Raw genomic sequence first — 8667 nt, 5'->3', positions numbered from 1 at the left:
AGACAGGTCTATGACACACTTCTCAGAAATTACTTATGCTTTTGAGATACTTAAAACCTCTGGTATCTCATTTACTAGGTGTTCATAATATATAAAAATTACTTAATAATTTTGAAAGTAGGGGACCCCCAAGTACTGTAACAAAGACATAACAGTTTATTCTCTCACCAAATATAATCACCTAGACAAGTAGGCAAAAATCAGTATGAAAATTCCACAAAGGTCAACAGGGAACTGGGATTCTTCTATCTCTCTGCTCTGTCATCCTTGGTATATGCTTCTAAACTCAAGGTCACTGCATGACCCAGCATGGCTGCTAGATATCCACTCATCTTACTTTATTCCAACAATAGAAAGAAAGAGGAGATAAAGAACAACAACAAAACAACAACAACAACGAAAGAACACTCTTGCTATCTATCTCTCTTTAGGGAAACTTTGTACAAATTCTTCCCAGTAATTTCCACTTACAGATTCTTTGCCAGAATTCAAATACCTGGTCATATCTATCTGCAAAATACTTTTCCACAAGTCAAATCTGGAATTTGACTTTATCTAACTTACAAGGTATTACATTATCCTGTTACTATTTTATGGATGTTGACAGAAGTCAAGAGACTCTTGAGTCTTTATTAATCATTACAGAGCATATTTGTATAGATTACCTTGGCCCCTTCCATGGGAATGATGCCATGGGCTTGGATGACAGCCTGTACATGCAATGAGTTGCGTTACAGAAGAAGAGCACTGAGTCTGGGGAAACACAACATTTTATAGCAAGTAGTAAGCAAACGTACTCTTGGTCTTACTTGCGGCAAAAACAACCTTGGATAATGGTCTGGGTCAAGAGTAGTCAGGACCTTGTGTCCTTGGCATACCCAACAAGAAAATGCAGGCATGCTCAGGGTCCATGCCTCTCCCAACATACATTACCACCCTGAAAAAATTCAGAATTCCTTCACTAAGGAGGAAGGGAAGAATAAAATTGTACATAAAATGAGTAATCTCTGTCACATAATCTTACCGTATTTTGTGCCACTTCTATTACATATGTAAATTTTATTTTAATGAAGCTTTAAATAACCCAATATATTCTAAGTTATTAAAGGAAGGTATTTTATTCTAATCTAGTGTTCTGGCTAGGTTGCAAATGGAACTTGGATACTTAAGGTAAATATGTAGAAGATACTCCTTCCCCCAAAATTCATGAGTTCTTTGGTTTGGGATAAGAAGCTTTTCATGCATTTATTTTTCATTTATTTTGTGGGAGGGGATTGTTAGGATGATGTCTTTGAGGTGAGCAGAGTAGAACAGCTTAGCATCCTGGAGAAATCGGAATGGCATCTTTTCATGTACCCAGGCTCATTAACTGACTTAGTTTCTCTAACCTTCAAGGCATCCCTACTGACTGACTATTGTTCATTTATCTATGCCCTCTGTTTCCTACTGGAACCATGACTGATGCATTTGTCAAATATGTTTCAGTTTTAGGGCCTTTCCTTTGGCTAGTCTCTCAATCTGGATATCTGTAATATTTGTTTCCTTAAGTTATTCAGGTCTCTGATCAATGTTATTTCATCCCAAATGTCTTCTAGACCACACTATCAAACAGAGAACTCATACACATCTGTCATTCCTTTCTTCCCATCCTGCTTTATTTTTCCTCATTGCATTTATTACTACCTGAGATTTTTAAAAATACTTATATGCTTCTTTATCTATATTCTCACAGAATGATGGTCATGTTTCAAAATGCCTGGGATTTTTCCAGTTTTAGGGCTAAAAGTCCTACATCTGGAGAACCCTCTCAGTCCTCATCAAAAAGGGACAATTTCTTCTCCTATCTCACAGTAGGATGTAAGCTCTATGATATCAAGACTTTAATTTTTTTACTCTTACATGTGTTCACGGCACCTAGAACAGTGCCTAGCACTTGGCAATAGCACAATAAATATTAGCTGAATGAATGAATGAATGAATGAATGAATGAAAAGATGTGCAAGATTACAGGGAAAGTGTAGTAGGACATAATCCCCAATAAAAGAGCTGAAAGGACCTTAGAAGTCAGTGCAATCCTCATTTTGTTCAAGCGGACATAAAAATTAGTTGGGTGTATTAAGGTTCAGGCAGGAAAATATCGCCTATGCCAGGTAGTTTAATAAAAGGAACTTAGCATGAGAAATGACCTACAAATGTATTGGAAAGAGAGAAAAACCCAAGAGGGAATGGTGAGACCTCCCAGATATTAGCTACAGTAGGAAGCTTACAGAGCCCTCAGTAAGGAATTAAGGAACAAAGGGATAATGCAAATTTAACCAGAACTCAAGACCTGGGTTAATGGAGGCTTATGAATCAATCCAGAGGGAGCAGAAATCTCCAAGGAACAAGGCATTGCTAGGGCCTGCCCAAAGCAAAGTGGTTAAAAACAGATTTCTCCCTTTTTTTTTTTTCTGTCCTTTTGTGGAATTGAGCTGGAAGCCAGTTGGCCAGGAGCCTGAAAAATGCTGCTTCCCAAGATAGGTAAGAAATGCATCTTCTGTGGTTCCATACAAATTTTAAGATTGTGTGTTCTATTTCTGTGAAAAATATCATTGGAATTTTGATAGAAATTGCGAATACTCACATAGAAATTGTGAGTACGAGATTGTTTGGGGTAGTATGGACATTTTAACAATATTGATTCTTCTAATTCATGAGCATGGAATATCTTTCCATTTATTTGTATCTTCTCTTTTTTCATCAATGTTTTATAGTTTTCAGCCTTTCATCTTCTTGGTAAACTTATTACCAAGTGTTTTATTTTTTTATGCAATTGCAAATAAGATTGTTTTCTTATTTTCTTTTTCTGTACTTTATTGATATATAAAAATACAACTGATTTTTCTACATGAATTTTGTATTCTGCAACTTTCCTGAATTGACTTATTAGCTCTTATAGTTTTGTTTAGTTTTTATTGTTGGATTCTTTTTAGGTCTTTCTATATACAATATCATGTCACCTGCAAATAGTGAGTTTTACTTCTTCCTTTTTGATTTGGATGGCTTTAATTTTTTTTTTCTTGCCTAGTTGATCTGGCTAGACTACACTGAATAATAATGGTAGAAATGGGCTTATTTTTTATTTCAGTTCAACTTTTCACCATTGATTATGATGTTAGCTCTAGGCTTGTTATGGTCTTTATTTTGTTGAGGTATATTCTCTCTATACCGACTTTCTGGAGAGTTTTTATCATAAATAGATGTTGAATTTTGTCAAATGCTTTTTCTGTATTTATCGAGATGACTATATGATTTTTATCCTTTGTTTTGGTAATGTGGTATATCCATTGACTGATTTAATGTGATAATATATATAAAACATATATTTTATATATATAATTTATTACTTTATATATAATGTGATAAATATCCATTGACTGATTTGCACATGTTGAACCATCCTTGCATCCTTGGAATAAATCCCACTTGGTCAAGGTATGTGATCCGTTTCATGTACTGTTGAATCTGATAATTTTCATTTGCATTTTGTGAGGATTTTTGCATCTATATGCATCAGGGATGTTGGCCTGTAATTTACTTTTCTTGCATTGTCCTTGTCTGGTTTTGGTATCAGAGTAATGCTGGCCTCCTAAAATGTTTGGAAGTGTCCCCTCTTCTATTTTTTGGAAGAGTTTGAGAAGGATTGGTATTAATTCTTTAAATGTTTGGTAGAATTTGCCAGTGAAGCTATCTGGTCCTAGACTTTTGTTTGTTGGGAGATTTTTAATTACCAGTGTAACCTTGTTACTAGTAACTAGTCTGTCCAAATTTTCTATTTCTTCATGATTCATTTCTCTTGAAATGAACCCAGATATTAAGATGTCTCCTTCTTTGTGTCCTTTTAAGCCATACTGACAACTTCATTCACTACATACTCAGGACCAAACGACCAACAAAGGCAAACTGTGGTCATCGGGTGCTGTTTGTAGCAACGGCTTTGTTTTTGACCTAGTCTTGCACTGCTCCAGTTTCTTCCCTGCTCCAGTTTCTGTCCTGATCCAGATACCCAACTACCTTTCCTGTTGGTTAGTTACCCTGTTTCTGCCTTTAGACTTGACCTTTGTACTTGCTTTCCTAGGCTTGAGTCAGTCATGCCTTTGTCTCCTTCCACTTGAGAATACTTTGATGTGCTGACTGCACCCTGATCTTGCTGTAATCAGCACTGCATTTTTTTTTTTTTAATACTGCAGCCTTGTATATGGAGAGGAGAGGTGGGCAAAACTCCCTCAACATAATTAGATTTTATATGAAAAGCAATTATAGAATTAGAAAAATATCTGTAAAAACAAATTGTTTAAGCAAAGTCTACAAAGATATAGGTAAGGATGATGTTGTTGAAACAGTATTTGGAAACAATGTTTAATAAGTTAAGCAAATTTCATAGACTTAAAAAAGGCCAGACCATGTTCTTTAAGGTGGAACAACTCTAAGGAACATCTCAGTTCCGGAATACCCGTAGGATCTGCTGGGGGCTTTGTGGTGAGGCTGTAACTTTCGACACCTCCCTTTTCCTGGTCCTACTACTTTCTAAAGATTTTCTTATTTATTAATTTGACAGACAGAGATCACAAGTAGGCAGAGAGGCAGGCAGCGAGAGAGAGGGTGGGGGGGGGGGGAAGCAGGCTCCCCGCTGAGCAGAGAGCCCGATACGGGGCTCGATCCCAGGACCCTGGGATCATGACCTGAGCTGAAGGCAGAGGCTTAACCCACTGAGCCACCCAGGCGCTCCTGGTCCTACTACTTTCATGATCCCCTTACCTAAGAGTTGTTTTTTGGGGGTATTTCCCAATAACTTCACACTTCCCAGGGAATCCAAGTGATGACAAAATGTATAAATTTAAAATTTACTTTGATAAGGAGCTATAGCCAAAAAGTCAATAGTCACTTTGATATGGAAATGGCTTGTTTTGATCAAAAGGTTTTGGAGACACTGATCTCTAGAAAGAAAAACAATAGTGGTGGAGAATAATTAAAAATTTTCAACATTTTTTTAATAGAAAAAAAATTGAAACGATCAGGAAAGAAGAATTACATGAAATTGAAGAGGAGAGAAAACTTCAGGAAGAAGACATTCTCTGTGAATTTTTGTTGGATCTGAATGAGGTCAAATCAGGCCATGTAGTGCAGAAGGCAGTTGGATAAAAATGGCAGTACAATAATTCCAAAAGTGTAATTTTGGTGGGCGGGTCAGAGTTGGGGGTTTTCTATGATCACATATCACTCTGCAGAGATGCTGGACCTGGAAGAGAAACACTACATCAAAATGGGTCAAAAAGCAAGAAGATATCTAGAAAAGAAAGTAAAAACAAAAACAAAAACAAAAACAAAACAAAACAAAAGCCAGGTTGGAGAAGCTCAGCAAAAATAAATTCTAGCCAGTTTCACTAGTTTCTTTGTTTCCACAGAGGGGAAAGGAAATGTTCCAGGATTTGATTTTTGAGGTGCATAAGCCCAGTCCACATTGTGTGTGTGTGTGCACAGATGCCATTCAGTTTCTGTCCAGACACATGGTCACTCTCCAAACCAGGAGGTCATGCAGGATGTTTGTGGTTGTGGGAGTGGTCCTAGGGTTAATGATAGAGATGTGGGGGTAGCAGAGGTGATGGTGAGGCTGGTTTGATCGTGGTGTCGGCTGCAACACTGGTGATGTAGGAAAGTGTTGACAGGAGGGTACTTGTAAATAGCGTGTGTAGATATTAGGAGATATGTCAATGGGGTTCCTGAGCAGTTCTGATGCACATACTACCCCCCTGTCTGTAGTCAGCTCTTTATGGTGGGCTCACTGCTTCCCCTCCTTGCCTCAGAACTTTAAATTTGGATAAATTTTATCTTACACTATATATAATAAATATTATACTAAATATTATTCACGTGACTCAGTCTTCTCATATTATCATTTATGCAACCTGGAATATAATTGCAACAAGATAAAAGAGAAAAGCCTCAAAATTGAACTGCTGTCATATAAACAAACCCATACTTTTTGAGTATACTAGAGCAAGCTTCTCAATAAATTGAACTAGTTCATAACGACCATGGCATGTATCACAGAGATAAAGAGCCAAAATTCTGATACTATTGTGATGAGGCAGAGCCCTCCAAAATAGAAACTCAAATATTCCCCTGAAAGTGTACTGCTGATGTGTTAGTGTGCTCTTATCAAATTTTTCACCTTCTCCTTTTTCTTTTTCTTAAGATTTTACTTATTTATTTGGGTTTGGGTAGAGGAAGAAGAGAGTGAGAGCATAGGTGTGTGCACAAGTGCAGGGGTGAGACAGAGGGAGAAGCTTATTCCCCGCTGAGCAGGGTGCCCAAAGCCAGGCTTGATCCTGGGGCTCTGGTATCACGACCTGAGCTTAAGGTAAATACTTAAACAACTGAGCCACCGAGACTCCTCTCATCTTCCTCTTTTCAATTTTGCAATCAGGTTACTTAACTAAGGTTACCAGGAATACACCATGTTTGTTAATTTCATGCATTTTTTTAAAGAAGATATAATCTCTGTGTTCATTAAATATGTAATTCTCTTGCAAAAAGATAAGATCTTTCAAAGGTGAATTATTTAGCCCATGGATAATTTGCATCCTACACTTTATATAACTTGATCACTCACTTAACACCTCATCATAAAGTAGGTTGATAGGTGGCCTCTGGCTAAGTGACTGCATTTTTAAAGGGAATGTCATGGAAAGAAACACATCTCAATGCCACCACTGTTATTACTCTGATATATTTGCCTCTAAGATACAGATTCCATAAATCTGCAAATGTTGCTACCTGTAAAAAAAAAAATACAAATAACTGTAGATTCTATTAAAAGAAAAAATATACTACAAATTCAATTTGGATTAACTTTGGATTTTCTAATGTTCTTAATTTCCATAAATTGAAGTATAAAATTAAGTAATTTTTCTACTAGTTAAGAAAAGCTATGAGGGGCGCCTGGGTGGCTCAGTGGGTTGGGCCACTGCCTTCGGCTCAGGTCACGGTCTCAGAGTCCTGGGATCGAGCCCCGTGTCGGGCTCTCTGCTCGGCGGGGAGCCTGCTTCCTCCTCTCTCTCTGCCTGCCTCTCTGCCTGCTTGTGATCTCTCTGTCAAATAAATAAATAAAAAATCTTTAAAAAAAAAAAGAAAAGAAAAGCTATGAGAACTTTGAGAAAAAAGTAGTAAGAGGCCACCAGTTATTACAACCTATTACAAAGCAATAACAATTAAAACAATGTGATATTAATGCAAGAAATGAGACAGATGGGACATGATCCAGGAATAGGAACTATTATATGTTACTTTAATATACAATCCAGAAGTGTTGGGCCACCTGGCTGGCTCAGTCCTCAGTCAAGTAGAGCATGTGACTCTAGATCTCAGAGTCGTGAGTTTAAGCCCCACATTGGATGCAGAGCCAACTTAAAAAAAAAAAAAAGTTAAAAAAATTCACAGAATGTTAGTGATACCAGTTGGGACATTTTTTTGTTGTCTTGAAGCTTTGATGAAGTCCTAAATCTCAGGACCCAAGGGATATTTGCTCCACATATTCTAAACAGAGAAATAGACACATGCCCACGAGCTTACTCAGAAACACAACATGGATCCTGGCACCCTTTCAGGCTACATTAAAATAGAGTAGGATTTCAAACATTGTCTTCAGAGTGAGGCTTCCTTTGGAGACAACTGCACAGTTGGGAGAGCGTACTATGTTTTTCTACCGCTCCTCATTGTGGCAGAATCTTGCTTCTTCAAGGGAACTTCAAGAGAATCACTCACCAAGTCTGATTTGACTGATAGAGAGGAAGTATTTCATCACCCAGTCTGGCTGCTTGCTGAGCTGTTAAAACTCAGGTCTTACTGGTGCAGCTATTAAAATAGAGCATGGTAAGACCTTTCTGTCGGGCGGCAGCCATCAGCTCAAAGGTAGGCCAAGATGGGTGCTTACAAGTACATTCAGGAACTATGGAGGAAGAAGCAGTCCAAGGTAATGTGCTTTCTTCTCAGGGTGTGCTGCTGGCAGTACTGCCAGCTCTCTGTGCTCCACAAGCCTCCCCACCCAACCCACCGGATAAAGCGCGCAGGCTGGGCTACAAGGCCAGGCAAGGTTATGTCATATATCAGATTCATGTGCGTCGTGGTGGCCGCAAAAGCCCAGTTCCTAAGGGTGCTACCTACTGCAAGCCTGTCCATCATGGTGTTAATCAGCTAAAGTTTGCACGAAGCGTTCAGTCTGTTGGAGAGAGTGAGCTGGACGTCACTGTGGGGCTCTAAGAGTCTTGAATTCTTACTAGGTTGGTGAAGATTCCACATATAAACTCTTTGAGGTTATCCTCATTGATCCATTCCATAAAGCTATCAGAAGAAATCCTGACACCCAGTGGATCACCAAACCAGTCCACAAGCGCAGCGAGATGCTAGGGCTGACGCCTGCAGGCCAAAAGAGCCGTGGCCTTGGAAAGGGTCACGAGTTCCACCACACTGTTGGTGGTTCTCACCAAGCGGCATGGAGAAGACACAATGCTCTCCAGCTCCACCGTTACCGCTAATCAAAGTAATGTTTGTAAAATTCTTACCTAATAAACAATTTAGGACAGTCATGTCTGCTTTAAAGTGTTCTTTAATTTGTCTGTTAAATTTAGT

The 8667-nt window shown here is 38.4% G+C and overlaps 1 pseudogene; it reads left to right on the top strand.

The window, feature by feature from the left end:
- The first annotated feature begins 7960 nt into the window (after positions 1–7960).
- On the top strand, positions 7961–8624 carry LOC125083251 (60S ribosomal protein L15-like; annotated as a pseudogene).
- Positions 8625–8667: the final 43 nt, after the last annotated feature.

This window comes from Lutra lutra, chromosome 13, assembly GCF_902655055.1.
Source record: "Lutra lutra chromosome 13, mLutLut1.2, whole genome shotgun sequence".
Lineage (NCBI taxonomy): Eukaryota > Metazoa > Chordata > Mammalia > Carnivora > Mustelidae > Lutra > Lutra lutra.
The sequence above is the reverse complement of the archived record's forward strand: the minus strand, read 5'-3'. Positions and strand labels throughout refer to the sequence as shown.